The sequence below is a fragment of the Lonchura striata genome, chromosome 2 (assembly GCF_050655825.1).
Source record: "Lonchura striata isolate lonStrDom1 chromosome 2, ASM5065582v1, whole genome shotgun sequence".
In the NCBI taxonomy this organism is placed as follows: domain Eukaryota; kingdom Metazoa; phylum Chordata; class Aves; order Passeriformes; family Estrildidae; genus Lonchura; species Lonchura striata.
Genome location: NC_140704.1, coordinates 123,442,573 through 123,462,210, shown reverse-complemented (window position 1 = coordinate 123,462,210; position 19,638 = coordinate 123,442,573). Strand labels below are relative to the sequence as shown.

The 19,638-nt window shown below is 36.9% G+C and overlaps 1 protein-coding gene across 2 annotated transcripts in view; it reads right to left on the bottom strand.

Annotated features, from left to right (window-relative positions):
• C2H8orf34 (chromosome 2 C8orf34 homolog) overlaps positions 1-19,638 on the bottom strand; it is a 262,725-nt gene that overhangs the window by 54,628 nt on the left and 188,459 nt on the right. For both annotated transcript variants that reach the window (XR_014953440.1, XR_014953441.1), the window contains exon 15: positions 1-19,638. This exon is cut by the window's left edge and continues 54,628 nt beyond it. The gene's annotated coding sequence lies outside the window, so the exon portion shown is untranslated.

Here is a 19,638-nt window from a genome sequence, read left to right as displayed (position 1 = left end):
GTAGTGTGGGTTTTATAGCAAGGTAGTACATAGCAATGCTACAGGGAACACAAAAGGAAGGAAAGATTAAGCAGTTGCTCATCGAGTATGTACTGCTCTGAATGAGGCAGTGACCTTGCAGGAAAGAAGCACATGCTCACAGAAGTTACAGATAATCTAAAAGCTAATCACTGGAAAATTAAATAATTTTGGAAAACAAGCAAGCAACACCCTTAATTCTGGTGTTTTCTATGTAACAGCTGCAAGAGTTTGCCCTCAAAGGCAGTTTTATGTATGCAATTTACCTTTTTTGGGTGGGAGGGGGGCTGCTAAATCTACTAAACAAAAATTCCTTCTTGTGGATTCTTGAAAAGTGTGCTATCAAAATATGAATTCCTCAGCCAACAGCATGAACTGTCTGAGCTGCAGGTGGTATGTGTAGTGGTTTGCCACTTCTTATGTATACCAGAAAAAGGGGACAAAACGTGATGGCAGGTTGGGAAACAGCTGAGATGTCTTGCTTTCAGCAGAGAAACAGGGAGAGTGAGGTGCTTCCCATCACCTCTACAAGTTCCCTAGAGGAAACAAGACTTTTTTCCTGCTATATGGAATATGGATTTATCTTTTAATCCTACTTGACATTTGTTCTCCCATCGCACCAAAGACTTACAGTGGCAGCTCAAATGGCTTCCCAACAGAGAACACACAAATGCAATAACATGGAAGTTCTGGATTTTACTACTTCATCCATAGCAGTTTATACAATAATGTGAGTTTTGGGTCCAACCCTGGCTATAATGGAGATCCTAGTTTCTCTTTTCCCTTCCCCCTGTTTGTGCACCCTGCATTAATTCCAGGCAGCAGTCACAAGACTCCCATACTATTTATTCCCATCAGCTGTTCTCCAGCCTCTTGCTGCCTGGCAGCAAGGTTAACGTGATGTGTGTAGAATTTAAAGCTCCTGAAGTAATCTTCTGACTTGCTGGAGAGGTTCAAAAGACTGTCAACATTTACTCCAGCAAGACAGAGAATACTGTGACCTGCTCAGCTGGGGAGAGAGAAAGGCAGGGAGGGGAAGTTCTGTTATGGGAGAATTTGGACTCAGACACGCCTGACTCCCAAACACACTCCTCTCATCCCACTGTGTTTCTGTTTTTCATTTAGAATATTTTATGTACTGGGAGGGCGTTCCAGCTAAACTGTTTCATGAGGCTCTGATCATGCATTATCAGGCCAAGACAAGCTGCCAGCTGCACCATGTAACATGTCGCTCCTTTCTGGAATACAGGGAAGAAAGGGCTTGAAATGGCTTTCTGTGAAAGATTAATACTACCTTGTGTTGTGTCAGCACACTGGTCTTGTCCTGCAACCTTTTCTCACCTAGTTACTACATATACACACAGTAGAAATATTCAAGCTTATTTAAGTTTATCCATTCATGTTTTTTAAGTTTAGAGTAGACCAACTTACTCAATGAGTATGACCTCCTGCATAACAGGTCATATTAATCCTGCATCTAATCAGGATAGTGTTCACATTTCTAAATGCTTTGCCTTAATAAAGAGTGCTTTCCTTCTCCAGCTGTTAAATTTCTACTGTACACATTTAGAATGACTTGCAATGTTATCCAGAAGTTGTTTAAGGGTTAAAATACAACCTTTTCTTCTCCATAAAAACACTGAAATATCTTAGCAACTGACAAAAATCTTTTTAGAAGATTGTTAGGAATTGTGTTCAGCAGCAACAGCTGAAAGCATTTAGTTTATGAGCCAGTATTCATCTTCAAAGACTCCATTCTGCCCAGAAAATAAAGAACAAGAGATCAATTAAGATCTCATCCAGCGTGCTAGTAACAGTGGGAAACATACCTCACACAAGTCATAGAATCCTGGAATACATCCTAAGAAAACCAAAGTCTGATTTTCACTTCTTACTTTTTATAGACTATACAGATGATGCTTCAGAGTGAGATGACCAGTTTGGAGGAATGTGAGCAAAGACAACCTTAGGGAGTGCAATCCCAAAAAAGGATCTCACTTGCAAGGTACCAGGTTCAACATTATTTACCACACATGATCCAGGTAATAGATCACGTGGATCTAGTATGACGTCATCCCCATGTAAAATCTGAAGTATATGGAGCAGGAAAACTGCATATGATACATTGCCCTATTTAATCCTCAAAGAAACTCCATTGAGCTGTCATTTTGATATTAAACATGGAATTAATTATAAGATTATGAGATTTCATAGCAAGGGTTATGAAACTACTGTTTATTCATCTGAAAATGCTTAATTAGGCTTATTTATAACAGGTTTTCGTATTTTGTTTAGAATATTCCACTATGTTCCATGAAGAAATACAGTTCCCTTAGACATAGACCTAAGAAAAACTCTGGGAGCTGTGCTTGAATTTTCCTGAAGATGAAAGTTTCTCAGATCTCAAGCCAGCTTGGCTCTCTGCAAAGGTACAGATCAAGACTCTAAAAATGGTAAGAATTTTCTCTAGCTTTTAAAAAGAGAGTTGCTGTAAGATCCTCACTAATTTTAATGGTAGCCAGGAGCTGGTTTTCTCCATGGAGAATAATAGGAATGACCTTTCATCTCACGAGTTTTCTTCATCAAATTCAGAACATTTGCAAAGGTATTTTTGGGGGGTCCTTTTTATGGCCACTGTAAATTCTCTGTTCCAAGGTCTTGAGACCAAAAGGACTAATGTAAGAAAATGTATAGCTTGTAACAGCAGTCCTTATAAATCTCAAGCCCACACAAAAGAGCAAAGAAAATGGAGACAGAGAACAGACTTTAAGACCAGGGACATAAAAGGAAGTTTATTTAGAGGACACTCACAACCAGACTGGCTTGACTTGAATGACGTTTGTAATCTATAAAGAGTCTGTGTTATGTGAGGTGAATACAGAGTAATATTCCACAAGGGGAAGAGAACACCTTGTAAGGCTTTCTTGTGACTCTAGAACTAACACTGTGGAGTAAGGATCACAGCATTGAATTGCAAGTGCAAAAATACATACAATTAGTGAAGGTAAACAGTCCAGTAGAGCACAATTCATTAACATGCATGACAAGTAAATTATGGCTGTTTGTAGATAATTTTGAAACAGTAAATAAGTGAACATTTGCCCTCTCTATGAAAACACTCACATGCCTTTGTTTAACAAGGCTAGGGCAAAAGAAGGAAAAGTGGATGTACAAGACTTTTTCAGTCTTAGAATACTCAGAGGGTTCTACTCGCTCAAAATATAGTTCCAGCTACCACAATAATCTTATTTTTCTTTTACAGCAATAATTCAGACACTCTATAGTTAATAAGAAGCATAAAAATCTCCATACCATTTTCAGGTATGTTCTTCAATAGACTTTAGGAGAGAGATACTTGAAAATATTTTCAGGGTCTCTTCCAGGTTATTCTTTGCAGTTCTTACACTGCAAGTCAGATCTTTTGCAGTAATCCAAACTGAAAAGTATCATCTCACCATATCCTCTTATGGAAAAAAAGTTATGAACTTATTTTGAGGGAAAAATATATAATTGAGCTAATGTTTGAACTACATTAGTAAACAAAGTTAACTCCAGAGCCATTGATTTTGCAAGTGCACTTGGAGCTCAGTTTAGCCTTAGAAATCAGGAAAATGGTTAACTGCTTCCATCTGGACTTAGAAAAAAAGGCCACCTTAAAAGAATCTTTTACAATGAAACTTTTGGAAGAAGTGACATCATAATTCTCACATCAGCAATTCTGTAAGAAATCACAATTGTGTCTTATTTCTCTGTGCAAGTGCATAGAAAATCGTATTTCTGCCTTGTTATGAACATGTTTACAAAAAGTCATGGAGGTTTTGGGGAACTGTAGTCCCATCCAGTGCAGCTGTGTTATAGTCACGCTTTTTCTTTCTAGTAGCATGATTCATCTCATTTAAGATACAGAAATGCAGACAGAAACTACAGACATTGGTGTGCTACATTTCAGTATCCTGTCTATAATCACTACAGGAAGAATGCCTGCATCATTTACAAAACATTCAACATTTTTACCCATTATAAATCTCCTGATCGTAATATTATTAAATACAAACATGTCCCAAATTATTTCCCTGATCCTATACAATCTTTTTTCTTCTACAAAAAAGCAGTATGGTAAGAAACCTTACTAAGACACTCAGCTTCACAAGCCATCAGGCTTTTCAGCCTGCACAATGGCTTGATGCTGTTGGGAGGATAGAGATCATTCTTACTGCAAACTGTAGACAAAGGTACAGTACTTTGGAATGGACCAGCTGTTAATATGTCTATGTTATTTCAGTCATACATGGTGGGGAGAGACTGAAATTACTGACTTGAACAACTTAGTACATAGATAATGAGAAACGGTAGTTGGATAATGAAATACGGTAGTGCCAAGAAAAAACATTAAAACATGTCAGCACCTTTTTATTGAATTAAAACATGAGTTTCTAGTTACCAAGTAGAGTGAAGATTCAGTGCCTCTACTTTACACATTCTCTAATACCTTTTTATCTTGAAAGTTATAAGAGACTTAAATGTAAATTCAATACAGAATAGTCTTACCTCTGGGGTGAAACAGAGCAGCTGTTTAACATCACATACTTAGGACAGCAGTTGCTAATGTGGGAAAACATACCCAGATGTTGACTCCTTGTCATTTTAGGATCACATCTTGCTTAGATATCCATGCTCAGAAGACTGAACTCTTTCATGCCTTTGAAAATTCTCTTTTCCCCTCAAATTCAAATATGAGAGGAAACCATTATTTTTTTCCCATATATAAAAGCACAACATATATATGGCTTTACTGACAATTCTTAAAGCCCCTGACCACATGGTTTTACTTTCTTGGACTTCAGAACTGTTGTGACCCATGCATGAATATCTGCATCTCAAAAAGCATTGGAAAAGGGGAAGAGAAAGGACTTATTGCATTTACTTCCAGATGAGGTTCATGGAAAATCAGAAAGGGTCCTCACAAAGGTCACATAGATGTCCATAAAGATAGAAAGCTAATTTTGACAGCCTCATTAAATTTTGTTTCAAGACCAGAAACTTATTTTCTAGGCTAAAGCCATGTAAAATCCTGAGCTGCTATCTGTCTTTTAAAATTTTAATTTTTTGTTCTTTTATGCAAAAACTGTTTTAAGTCACATAGCTACATTTTTTTATGGAAATCCAAAATCCTTGCCCAGGACTAATGTGTTCCAATAAATGCCACAATTGTATTGCTCATAATTCAGAGCAACAAAATGCTCCCAAAGTCAAGCAAGTATTAAGTGTTACATAATTTTATTGGGGTAGTGGCAGTGGAGAATTTATTTCAATGTCTAATTTCAACATCCATTTTTTCTCTTGTCCACGGGTTGGATTAGCAAGCCAATGCTACATCCACTGCTAATGACTTAAAGGTGTGGTCCCAGAACAGATGTTACAAGGGGATCTCCTATCAGGCATAACTTTGGAATTTCCAGGCAGAGTACAAAAAAAAAGAGACTGATCCCACAAGCTTAAGAAACAGATATTTTGATGGTACTTGCAAGACAGAGTTTTTGGCTCAGTACTGTAGAGTTCAGGGACTGAAACAAAACTGGAAGAAATTCTCCATGAGGACTGCCAGAAGGACAGCTGCATAGGGAGAAAGAAAAAAGCACTGACCTACACTTCATAGTGGAAATGGGTGCAGCTCAGTCAATAGACAAAGTACAGACAAAAAAGAACTCAAAACCCTGCTGCTAACTAACATAAAGTTTCGATGCAAAAGTGATTCTGAAGCTCTAAAGAAGGCAAAATGTCTTAGAAAAAAACTGTGTGCAGAAGCCAAAGGGATTTGATGTCCCTAATGATGTCCCTTGAAAATGAAGTGTTTGTTTATGGTAATGGTTTAAATCAGATCCTTGGTGATGATATTTTAACCAAAGTTAACTAATACAGTTAACTACAGATGCAGATCATATGGAAACCAAGGTAATCATAGCTTTCAAGGCAAACAAGCATGTCTAGCCTTTCCTGCTCAGCTGGATGGAAATACATTCAGCAATACAAGAAGTGACAAAACTCCCCTGAAGAATAATATTTTTGGAGTCACCTCAATGATTTTATGATCAATACAGATTACATTTGTTTATATTCAAATAAATATATTTATTTGCATTTAAAATTATAAAGAAAAACCCCCCAAATAAAGCCACAAATCAGTGACGAAAGCAAAGAGCTAACTAGACAAAAGTAAAAAATAGCTAACAATACCAAAGCAAATTCTTCAGGTAACCTGGGAGAGAACATGATGATCTAAAGAGCCTTATCTCTATTCTGCTTGCTAAACTAGTAGGAAGATTGAAAGGAAGGTAACAGGGTTAGAAGAAGGATATAAAATCTTCTTGCTTCAGCACCTCTCCAGAAAAGAGCAAAGAAAATGGTTAAAGATTAGAAAACACAAAGGCAGAAAAATAGTTTGCTGGAAAAGAGGGGCAAGATCATAGCATCCTTCAATTACATGAAAAGCTCTTGTCAAGAAGAAGAAAATCATCTGTTCTACTTGCTCATGGTGGAAAGAACAAGCAGTGACAGCATCAAAGGTTAAACATTAAGAAAGAGCTTTGGAATAGATTTTTCTCAGAAGGTCATGGAATTTCCATCACTGAAAAAGGTTAGACAAACATCTTTCAGGAAAAAAATATAGGTATAGCTGATCTTAGTTTAGAGACTTCATGACCTCTTGAGGTTTTTTCCACGACTATTTTCTATGATTTGACAACTTAAGCAGTGATGACAAACTTTACAGACTCCTTTGAACTCTTTGGATGTCATTAAGATTGTCCAGACCCTTTATTTTAGCAATTACTCACTACATAGATAACAAAGGCAAAATTTGCAGGAAGAGATGACATATTTTATTTTTCCAGCTACATCAAGCTAAAAAGCTACTATTTGGAGGACATGTGCCTTTCTGAGTAGAGCAGACAGGAAAGCAACACATTTGCATTGTTTAAAAGGACTCTTGTAGAAGAGCAGCTGTACTTTGCATTAGCTCTTAATATGAGGTCATGATATTACATCATTCTCATGAAGAACAATAAAACCTAATGTGCTGAAGCAATATATATACTACTAGAAACAAATTCTAATCTAGTTAACATCTCTACTATTTGTTAAAAACATGCATTTACCTCTAGAGTTGCCATATTTCATACTGAGAGGGAAGATGTAAGGCTTCAAGGGATGAAGTTAGTTCATGTAAACTTAGCTCATGTAATTTTAAAAATTACAATTTTTTCCATGTAACATCAAAAGGGAATTAAAATGATGGCCAAAAGGGGATAATGGAAAAAGCAAGTATAATCTCTAGCATGTAGTCAAGGGCTCCAGTGACATGAAGAGATAAGTACCAGCCTAATCTAGCATGGTTCTTCTGAAGGACAACCTCTGGTATCTGCATTTGGATGTGATAAATGTTCAAGAAGAGAGCAATAAAGTCTGGCTTGCAAGAACAGTTTTTCCTGTCTATGCCCTCACATAAGACTGTTATGGATGGGAGGAGACAGAAACTGGAAAGGTTTTTTCATTAAATCCTCTTTGACTTTCTTTGGAAAAAATAAAAGGTAATTACAGGAGTGTGCTATGTAGAAAAAATACTGGTAGGCAATTTTCACAGGTGATTATAAATAACCTTTCTGCTTATGAGAAGTATAACTTCAGTCATAAGACATATGACAGTGTTATTGCATGGTACTCTGCCTCCCACTTCACTCAAAATAAAACTAGATGCCATCAACATAAGCTGTAGCATGGAGTCTTCTTTATAATTCCGGTGCTTCCTTCATATTTTTTGCTATTAAATAGTCAAACAAGCTCTTCAGCCTGTTTCTGTATTTTCTATTTTTCTCTAAGATGACCAGTAAAAAAATTCAGGAGACCTTGCTAGAAACTGTATTTCTACAAACTTTACACATATATGGGAGGTGAATTTCCCTTATTCCTCCTAGAATAATCTTCCAGATATTTTTTTTCTTTCTTTCAGGAAACTTCTATCCCCTCCTAGTCTATTCTATTTCGTTCCATTCCATAGAGGGTATTTTATTTCCATGTTTTAGTCCAATATTGGAAAAGTTTCTTTCCCCAGTTTCGCATTGAATTTATCAGATTTGGTATGTACATACAGATAATTTTAGAAATAGAAGTATGATATCAGGAAATATTTATACTACCACACTCTAATTCATTACATCATTGCAAGCCAGTCTATTAGATGAAACTTTGACTACCCTTTTTCCTCCTTTGCAAATCCCATGAAAGAGCTGATATTGCCACTGAAACCCCTTTTATATGCAAATCAAAATGTCTGCCTAAGACACAAACAAATATAATTTCAGTTGTTAGCTATAGCCTAGAGACTCTGCTTGCAACATTTGGACAAACAGAAGCAGAGACTTCTCCCTGGTGATCTCTTTTACACAGATCAAAGACTTTTCAGCCTTTTATGGGAGCCAGTTTAGGAATTAAAAGATGACTTGGCCTTATTCAAACATCAGACTTCCATAATACTTGGAATGGAATTAGAAAGCTTTAACAAAGCCTGTGGTTTAGAATTTGCACTTCTCCTTTAAACTTAGAATAAAATCATATTTTCAGTGTGAACTATGTTAAATAAAACAGTCTCTCCTCTGGCTTATAAAACATTGCAGACATCTTAGCTGTACAAAATCTGTAGCGTGTTTATCTGTTTGGAGCAACCGAGCCCTCACTTGCAGATGGATCAAGTTCAGCTCTTATTAAAATTAAACCAAATCAGTTTATAGAACAGAAACTATATCCTTAATTATTATGCAATTATTTTTACCTATTGCTTGTAAACTCATTAGGTCAGCTGTACCATTGTTAGAAAAAACAAAGGAAAAAATTCAAAATAACTGAGCATGGAAAGAAAACTTGCAGCTGATCAGGCAGTCATTTTTGGAAGGAAAGCTGCAAAACCTCTCAGGTGTTCCTGCTTAAATGGCTGTGTGTTAGTGTGCTACAGCAGCAATTGCTTTTTACAAATGTCTCAAAGACAGCAGTAAACTTTGCCACTCCTCTAAGGCACAGTAAACCACAGCTTTAGTGCATTATCCTAAGCACTTGTATGACATAGACAGAAGTGGGATGTGCAGAGCAAGCCCTACAACACCGCATGAAGCAGAGTATGTCAGCAAGAGAATAATACTGCAGCACACAACTTGTCTCCAGCTCTGAACTTGGACTGGCTATACATGCTCCCAAATCAGAAAGGGGCTTTCCACTTTCTGAAAGTGGAAGAGTGTTCTGAGCCTCTGGCACCCAATTAATTGTTGGTTATGCTACTTAAACCAACATCTGCTTACCAGGCATAATTGGCTGAAGGAAAAAACCCCCACAAGTTTCTTAATCATAACAGAAGTAAATGTTGAAATAAGGTGCCACTACATGCAGTATGTCAGTACAGGAAAAAAATGCTCAATATATTCTGTCCCAAAATTATAGAACACTTTTTGCTTGTTTTTTCACTTTTCTTTCTTCCCTTTAGTATAATATTAAAATTAAATTAAATTCCTCAATTTATTCAAAGTAAAGGTATAAGACTGAAAGCTACCTTTGGCTAATTTGTTTATTGATCACATACAGTAAGATTTACATTTCTGCAGTTTCAATAGAGAGAAAGTGTTAATGAAATTTTAACAGAGAGGAAGTATTGCAGCAGCATCAATACTAATGATTTCTGCTCATTTCCAATAATTTACTGATTTAGAGAAGGAATTTCAACAAATAATGTCTGTTAATGTCCATACCTAGCCAAATATTACTGTACATTTGTAACTTTATTTCTTTCACATTTCATCAAGTCTCAGTAAGTGCAATATATTTTTTGTCAGAAGCCTCTTACATAATACCCTTATATAATATACACAACATATCTCAGCCTACTAAACAAGCTTACAAGAGCTCAGAGAGAAGAGAGTAAGATAAAAGAAGAACAGAAGAAAGAACAATATTCTTTTAATCTTCTGTGGATTCTTTCTAATGTCAGTTACCAACAAATCTCCTTCCTCAACTAACATGCCACTTGTTCCAAAGACAGATCAGCAAAACACCATGCACAGTAGAGTGAATATGAAAAAAATAAACAAGGCAAAACTGGCATCAATCTCCTAAGACAGTATTCCCAAACAAGCCAAAAGCCCGGTCTATAAAGCCTATAGGGACAATTATCCTTCTTGACTTCTGCAAATGAAACCACAGTATGCCCTTCCTTCCTAAAGAGCAAAATTCCTGTAAGGTCAGATGTGCAGGAAGAAAAAACCTTCTGTTCCCAAAAGCTTGTGCAAAGGAAAAGAATTTGCAGTCTCCACAACATGTGAATTTTGGTTCTGAATTTTTATCTGCTGAACAGAAAACAGAACATAGTACTCTATTACTAACCAGTAGTTCACAGAAGCAAGGTACCATTCTTCTACCTGCCCTGTCAAAAATCAGCATTTCGAGGGGGGGAAACAAATTGTGTAAATGACAGATAAACAAGTTTGCCTTCTCAAAAATCAGTAGTTGATGTATTCACACAGTGTAAAACTTCATCAATCCAAGACTGCCTGAGACAAACTATGCAGGTGAACTACCATAGACTGTGCAAGAGCCATGGGCTTGGCTCCTGCTCTTCGTGCTCTAAAAAGGTCTTCTGGAAGTCGAGCTCTATGGAGCTTGGTGTCCTGAGAGCAACTCCCTTAACAGACATTCTCACGTAGGCATTGGGAAATAGCAAACTCATTCCTAAGTTCAGCTGGGACTACAAAGCAGAAAGCCTCTCCTAAGGAAAACAAAGCTAGAATGGATCTCAGAATGTTCTGTAGGATGTTGTCAGTTCCTCTACAGGACCCATTATGCCATGCCAATTAAGGCAAAAGTCAGAGAATGCCTTCTCCTGTGGGGAACCGCACTGCAGGAAGCACAGGGGACGTTGCAGTTTGCACCATCGGCAGCGTCTGTGATCAGTGATCTGGTGTTTCATGGGTTGAAATTTGCTGCCATGGCAGCAAGGGCTGAACACCACAACAAGCAGGAATTAACCTGAATTAAAGGGAAATGCCCGCTTGTTAAGTCTGTTTTTATAATGTAGAATAACATCATTTAGTCTGCTGGAAGCAAAGGAGGCTAGATCACTCTCCAGCACTCCCTCTCCCACAAAAACCTCTCACTTATTTTGCTGCTAATGACTATCTGTCCCTTCCCTCTTCTCTAAATGCTCTTTGACGATGGGTCCTTCCTGTGATTTATATACATTAGAATTGCAAGCATGAATAAAAGTACCTCAGTTTTTTATCATGCCGTGTAAGTACAACACATTCAACCTAATAAATGTTAATCCTTCAATTTTTTTAATAGTTTTATTACTGATAATGGGAGTTTCTGTACTTATTCATTAAATTTGTCAGGTCCCTTCTTTAGGAATTGATTTTGAATATATAATACATTTTGCCCTGAATTAATATTCATGTGTAATTCTAATCTAAGCCACTTTTGTTCTGCCTTACTGGATTAATTTAATGTCTTTTTAAAGGTACAGCTCTATGTGACATCATTCCCCTGCCAGATTTATAACAGCCAATGAAGTCACCATTATAGCTTCTCATAATTTTCTTCTTTCAACAGTGGTGTAATATGCCATTATTCCTACTTCTCAATTATGAATCTCGCTTCTGGACTGGTAACCTTTACCTAGAATGCAATATTTCACTCACAATAATTGTAAGAAATACTTTACAGTTTCACTTTGATTAATAAACCATATATCAGTATTAGCAAATTTCAGTATATTTTAGATGCAATAGGGATAAGAAACAGTATAGAATATGAGGGTTAGTTTTGAAAATGTTGCACATGGTTCTGAAAGAATTATATTTCTTTCCAGCTTTTAAATTTTAGTTCAATTTTTTTTTATTTGCTCTGTTTGTACCTGCTTATAACACAGATATTTCCTTGTATATGCATATGAAATTACACTCAGTATTATATGAAAAATATCTATTGCATATTGTGTTTTCTTTTCCTTTTACCCTTGTTAATGAGCGATTTAGTATGTTTGTGCTCCTTGTCCCAAGTTTAACTTCACTAGTATGGAAAGTAGGTGTGAAATTAATACCTTTCTGTAAAAACATTAATTTTGGCAATTCAAACACTTTCAGCTGTAAGCTGTACCTTGGGCAGGCTGTACCTTCATGTCTGCACACTGGCTTTTGGCTCAGTCACATTTTGTCCTTTGGTTTCTCTCAGTTCCAGGGTCCCTTGGATGACAAGGAGGGACATGTGTCTCTTCTTTCTACCTCAGTGTAGTGTTTGAAGCTCTGAGTATTTATTCTCATTTCCTAATATTTAGACTTTATGTGGTTCTGTGTGTGTGTTGAATGTTGCCATGCCTTTGATAATTGACAAAAGGTTTGCATCACAAAAAAAATTGTACTAATAGCTGGTCATAGCCATCATATAGGTTAACACTAAGATTCATTATAACAAAAACAAACAACCCATATATCTGTCTACGGAGTTAATTTACATAGATCCATCTCAATTGGTTCTGAAATGATCTTGAGTTTGGCAGCCATAGCTTTGGTGCCCTGGGCTAATATGGTTGCAGGAGATAGATTTATGTTATTGTAATTGTATAACATTTCTGGAAATGAGGGAAAATAGCATATTGACAATCTAATAATAAGAACAATATCCCTGTTCCAAACTTCAGATGTTTTTAAGAAATAAATACTTGTGTGTGGTCTTTCTTCCCTTTCCCTCCTCAGCAATGATTCTATTTCTCCAGGGTCAGAAAAAGGAAAATACTGGAAGCATGGTGGTGAGGAGAAACAAGTCAGAGAAATAGCAGAAAGAAGGAGGAAAAATATGACAGAAGAAACAAACTGAGTACTACTCTTGAGAAAGCTTTCCCTAGAATTTTTAGCGTGTATTATTATACTGTTGTGCATATTTTTCATTTATCAAACCTCCATTCTAAAAATTCACCCATCATGTCTATACATTTAACTTCTCTCAGCTGATTGCAGAGCTCAGCTGAGAAATATTTATGGAGAGGTTACTCTTTTCACAGCATTCAAAGTGTTTATGGGAGTAATTTTGCTCCAGGATCATCACTTAACTCTTCTGTTTGCCAGAGGGTAAACAGTTCCCCTGATAAATTTTTTAACTCTATTTTTTAACTCTAAATGTGAAAAAGAATGATTTTTACATTTAAACTCTTCAATCTAGGATTAAATAACAAAGTTCCACCATATATAAGTTTTCCTTCTTACTTACCTTTCAAAGAAAAAAAAAATTGAAAGGGCATGAAAAATAATTTAAAGGAACATAACCAGTCCTAAACCAAAAGTTGTGTATCAGTCCCTGATTAAACCATATTTTTCATTAAAGGATCAAATGTCCTTATTCCTGACAACTAGAGATAATGAAAAAATACAAACATGTGCTTTGTCTTTGTTGCAGGGTCAGGAGATACAATCACTCACTTAAACTATTAAATGTAATGCATACAAGCATAGGGAGATGAAAAGTGCCAGTTTAAATTAGCTTGACCTGTAGTGTTGACTCCTGGACAGATGGCATAATACACCCTGACTTCATTGCTGAGGCATTAGAAGGACACAGCAAGAGCCCATTGTGATATTAAGAAAAAGCTCACAAGTAAACTCCAACTGAGATCCAAAAACCTGCTGGCCCCCTGTGAGGCTCTTGGCTTCCTTTTGCCAGACCTATTACAATATAGAATGAAGTCTTAGTTTTAGCAGAAACAGGGCAGTGCTCAGGCAATGAGCACGCATTTTCTACTTTGCTGTCTAGAGTGTGTTTTAGGATGAGATTCAGAGTCCTTAAGACCAGGCTCACAAAGGGCAAACCAGTCAAAGTCAATGTATTCTTCCCAGGAGAAAGAAAAGCTAACTGTACCGAAACCTCACTGTTTGACAAAGCTGGCAATCCTTTTAAGGAGGAGTGTACAGGCATAAAAATTAGATAGATCTGTATATCTATCTATACTATTTCTCATGACACAGCAAGAGTCTTCTAAAGAAGTCTTTCCCCCATAAATCCTTGTACTGCTAGTAGAAACTGAAGGTTCTTCCACACACACGCTACACATTACTTTTTGTAGATTTCAAATTTAAAGAGAAACAAAGTGCTTATCCAGCTTCTCTTTTGCATTCATTCTCAAAACTGGGAGGGTTGTCTCTCAAGTGAATATATAACTCACTGCCTAACATCCAGAGAAACAGAAGCAGGGGTGTAGAGTGCAGAGCACTAACAAAATAGCCAACTAACAAAAGGCCAATGGCATCCCACCAAGTGAAAGGCAGTTAGGAAAGCAAAGCAATTAGCCATTTTTACAATGCATGGAAGTTGGCATCTTGAAAATTATTGGCTCCAAACATCAGTGGCACATCCATCTGTTTCTTCACTAGCATAAGATTGCAGCTACTCATTTTGGGAACTTAGACTTTATGGGCTCTAAGTGGAAAGGACACATCACAATACTATGATGTGCCCAGCATTCATCACAGGGTCACCTGCAGCTCTAAAGGTCATACGGGGTTTTATCTGGTCCTTTATAAAACTAGAGAAAATAATATCCCTGAAATCTCCTCATGCTTCTCTCTTCTGCAAAGGCAGAAAGCATAACAAAGGGCAAAGAAAGTTTAGAAAAGAGCTTATGACATTGGATGAACCTTGCATGGAAGGATTGTGTGATGCTCTGTATGCCATGTTATTACTCTGAATAGACCTGCCCAAGCTTCTCCTACTCTTCACAAATTTTTATGTACTGAGATAACTATACAAGAAGCCAGATAGTGATTTATTTCAGGAAATATACCAGATTCAAATTGTTCTTGCCAGTGACCACACTTTCCATTTTATTTGGGAGCCATAGAGTACTCTAGTTATTTTCCCACACCCCCTCCAAAATCTTTATTATTTTACAACCATAAAATTTTGGAAGCTCTCATTTTAAAGGAATAAATTATTTTTAAAATAGGCAAAAATAGCAAAAAAATTGTCATCTACAAGTCAGTTTAACATAAAACGACAATCATTCAGCCTCAAAATCTGGCAGCAATCTGTGGCTCTCAATTCAGGCATCACTACATCTTGCAGCTTTTCCAGGCATTTGCTTTTAAAATTGTATTCTACCTTTGTTACATGGCTTGCAGAAAGCCTGCAAGAAATAAAGTATCAAATGTGGTTTCTTTTCAGCACAGACCATCTATTACAGCATGAATGATTTCTCTAAAGTTTCAAGCACCTAAAAAGAGAATGATTTGTGTTCCCAAGTCTGAGTTTTTTTTCTAAATAGTCCAATAAAAGATATTTAATCCTACTAATACTGCCTTGCCTAAAATTAGGCACCTGAATATGAAGGTTGAGTTTAGTCATTCTGCCACCTGCTTTGTTAATTTAAAGCACCCTCTTAAATTTAAACATATTTAAGCACCAACACCAAATGTGTTGGGTTGTTTCCATTAATCTCTTTCATAAAGAAAAAAAAAGGAGAAAAAACAACACACATTTATCTTCCTGACTAAATTTAATCATGCATATTAAAAATGTGGCTTTTATGACTAATGGAAAGTTGAAATACTTTCTCGCTATATTACTTTAAAGGACTTGCAACACAGTGGAGTTTTCTGAGCTATCACAACGCTGTGCATACACACCCTGCTTCTTATTTATACCCCAATAACACTGAGGCAGTGGATAATGGCTCCACTGTTGCAGTTACTGTACAGACAAAACTGTTGCAGCAACCTTTGCCAAATGTACAGTTTGGGTTAAGACTGAGCTGAAGGTGAAGGTCTAATCAGAGAGCACTCAAAGCAAGTGAGGGAATATTAAAAGCTCCCTTGCAGTTCAGAGCAAAGAGAGGCCTCTAACTAGGGCAGATCTCCATTCCGGGCTGTCAGAAGGCTGAGTTGTAACATGAGCTGGGCTCCATTTGCTTTTCCATTTATATAAAAACCTTTTTGTTTCTTTTGTTATAAACTTAGACCTCCAGAATAAAGCCTGGAGGAAGGGGGGAGGGAGAGGAACACTTGCTGCCTGAAAGATGTAGTTTGTTGTTTGACCACTGTATGTAGCATACAGTTCCTAGCTAGCTGTCCAGTTTGCAGTGGCTCCTCTATACCAGATAAAATTCCTTAAAAAATAAAGCTCTTGTCCATATTCAGAGAATCTGACCCAGTCCCTGACCCCAAGGACCCTACAATGCAGAGGAAAGACTAAAGCACACCTGGAAAGAAGAGCAATGGTTTCCTTTTACAATACTTGTAGAAAAGGTCAGTCTTTAGGAGACATTTTAAGATGGGAAGACCTTGGCAAATCAAGACTTCAAAAGCTGGTCATAGCATAGAGGAAGAAATCAATAGAACAAGAATAGGGTTAGCATATTAAGAAAGCTCTGCATTTGACCTTCCTGATGGCAAAGGGAGCAGACCTTGGACAGAAGGAGACAAACCTGGGAGGAAGCTGACTCCAGGGGCAGCTGTATCTATCGAGCATGCTAAAGGGCGGTAGATTGGTAATAAACAAGAATAATGTATTGATCAAGCAAGAACAGCTTATACTGACATATACTTCTAAGGGATTAAATCAGGGAGACTAATAAATAGTAGGACCTTACAAGAGTTAACATGGAAGATGATGAGTGAAAACAAAAATGTAAATGTTCTACTTTTCTGCAAGAGAAGACATATTTACCTCTTAGTCATGCACAGAGAAAGCAACACAAGTTGTGTTGATGTATTGGTGAAGGAAACTATAAAGAAATTGAAATGCTTTACTCAGCTGAGACTTATGAGTAGTAATAAACAACAGCAACTTTGCTTTTCATAAAATCAGTTTTCATCGCTGCTTTTATGCAGAAACCTTATCGCTGATCTCATTTTACAGAAGAGAGGAAAATGGCATACAGCTAGGTAATACAAATCACCTAAAGCTGCTGAGTGTGGCAGTACAGCTAAGCACAGTGCTTGGAAAACCCCACAGCATTTCACTCATGCAGCTGTATTCTTGCTGAAGATAAATGCAGCTGCAGCTGAAGGGAATGAAGGAGGAAAGCTCTTTTGCAACAAGCAATGTGGGATACTTGAGAAGAGAAAATGAACTTCCAGGTGAGACATCCCTCTGTGAATTTCCATTGAGCAGGTTGAGTGCCTGTATAGTTCCTGTATATAATACAGGGATTAAAAAAATTCACTCTCTCTCCAAATGTAAACTCCAGTTCTGTTTTTCTGTGCAGTTACCCACAACAGTTTATCTTAGGGCTTGTTGTCAAGCCAACAAAACCTGAAAAGAGAGAGAGTTGCAGTAAATAGCCAATTATTAAACAATGAATTAGGGCTGTACATGCTTTACTATGGTAAATTTAAATTGAAAGAAAGATGCATCTCAAAAAACAGAAATTCCAGTTTGGAAAGCAGTGATATGACTAAATTTTGGTGGTTTGTGTAAGCTCTGTAACTGATGCTACTGAAGGAATTAGGCAAAGATTGGAAAAGGTAAATAGACAACAAATTTCAGAAATCTGCAAAGAGATAGAAAATTTAGTTTTGAGACTGTCTGCAGAGGTACTCGCTCATTTAAAAATTACAGAAAGTTCCTCATGATGAATATTTCAGTAACTATCTACATCACAGGCTTTATATTAAAGGAGAAGCATCAAACAAGTAATGAAGACATTTGAAAGTGGTAGCTATTTCAGGATTAACTATACACACATGTCTACAAAATGGCAAGTAGCTTATTACTGCATGTACCAATGAAAAACCTGCTCAGAAAGACACGAAAAGTACTGTAAACACATATACATATATTGAGGAAGTTAGTGAAAATATGAAGGTGAACACAAAGGAAGAGCCCTGTTGTTCAGAACCAGAAAACTGCATGACATTCCAATGCTCTATGCGCTCCCAGTGATTATGGAAAATATAAGGGCTGAATGGTCATAAAGTGAGTAAGAATTTAATGAACTATCACTTAGATGGTAGCTCTGTCCTGCCTTGGCCATTTTGAGCCTCCCTGCTTCCCCTGCCACTAAGGCTGGGGGCTGAAATGCTGGGAGGTGAAAGAATTGAAATGAGAGAAACAGTCTTCTTTTTCTTTCCTCCTACGAATCCCACAGGGGCCCAGAAACCACATTTTATGTCAGATTTTGAGGTCTGAGTTCTCAGCCAGTGTTCTGTAAAACATGCTTTTTCATGTTATAAAACCAGAAAAAGCCAACAGCACTAACACTTTAAATTTGATTCTGTTAAAACAGTCTTATTTTCTATTTCCTTCAGTTCCCTCTATTATTTTTTTCTTTTTAAAATTATTCCAAAGCCTATGGTGGCAAGTTTGACATTTGGCCAAATTTCAGCATGAAATATTATAGCTGAGATAAGTTTCTGTAAAATGAAGTAACAAAATGCTTCCAGTTAGCTTTAACAATAAATGGAAAGGGGAAAGTTGCTTCTGAAATAAGGCTTTTCCCTCTACTTGTTACTAACAAGTGCTGGAAGAGATTACATTTTTATAGGTGCTATTTATCTTCTGCTTCTCCTTGTTATTGATTTATAAACATATAGAGAACATGTAAAACATATCTAAGCACAGACATACACAAAGTTTCAGAACCCACAGTCATACTGCTTTTCAATACCATAATGCCATTCATTTAATCTACATATTCCTGGATTTTATTCTTGATTTATAAGCCACAGAAGTAGATCAGAATCTGATCCATGGAGCAATAGGATCTTTCCCCGTAAAATTTGGTCTTAAATGTTAAATAGTTAGTGCCGCAATGATCAAAAGATGCCACAACAGTAGCAGCATCTCTGTTATTCTGAAATTTTCTTGCTTGTAAACTTCAGACAAAACCTCTTTTTGTTTGTTGATGTGAGCATTTTAACAGGAAACAGGAGTTCAGTCACTAAAAAGCACTTTTTTTCCAACACAAATTTCACCATTGTACTGTGATTGACAGCCATCCCAATGTCTATAAACAACCTACAAGCCTCCCAAATTGACCATTCAGTTCCTGCGTCCAACATTTAAACACTGAGCGGTTTTTGCGCTCAATAAAATTCCTTTTCATTTCACCCTGGGTTGCCATGTCTCTTCAAACAGAGACAGAAAAGCAGTGCTCTGTGTCAGACAGATTTTAATTTTCAGTCCTCATCCATTCGTACAATGTAGACACAAGCAAACAAACCCTACCCAAAGCCTAGCAACCCACAGTTTAAACAGTCAATGCATATGAGCTACGGGATGAAGGCCTGGACCTGTTCACACATGAATAAAGAAGATTAAGATTTTCTTTCAAAGACATGAAGCCTTTTTGACAGCCTGTGTCAACAGCACTGTCTGCCTCTCAATGTGAAACAGTCTTCTATCACAGGTTCCCACAGGGAGGTCTTGCTTATTAGCATGCTTTACACTTCCATTCCTTGTCAGTATTTAATTTAAGAATAAGGGTGCAAAGTTTTGCAAACTCTTACTTACCCACAATGAAAGGATAACTTACTGGAGACACTGAAAGGAAATACCAGCTAACATGAACACCTACAGGGTACACTTTTTAAAGAGGATAAC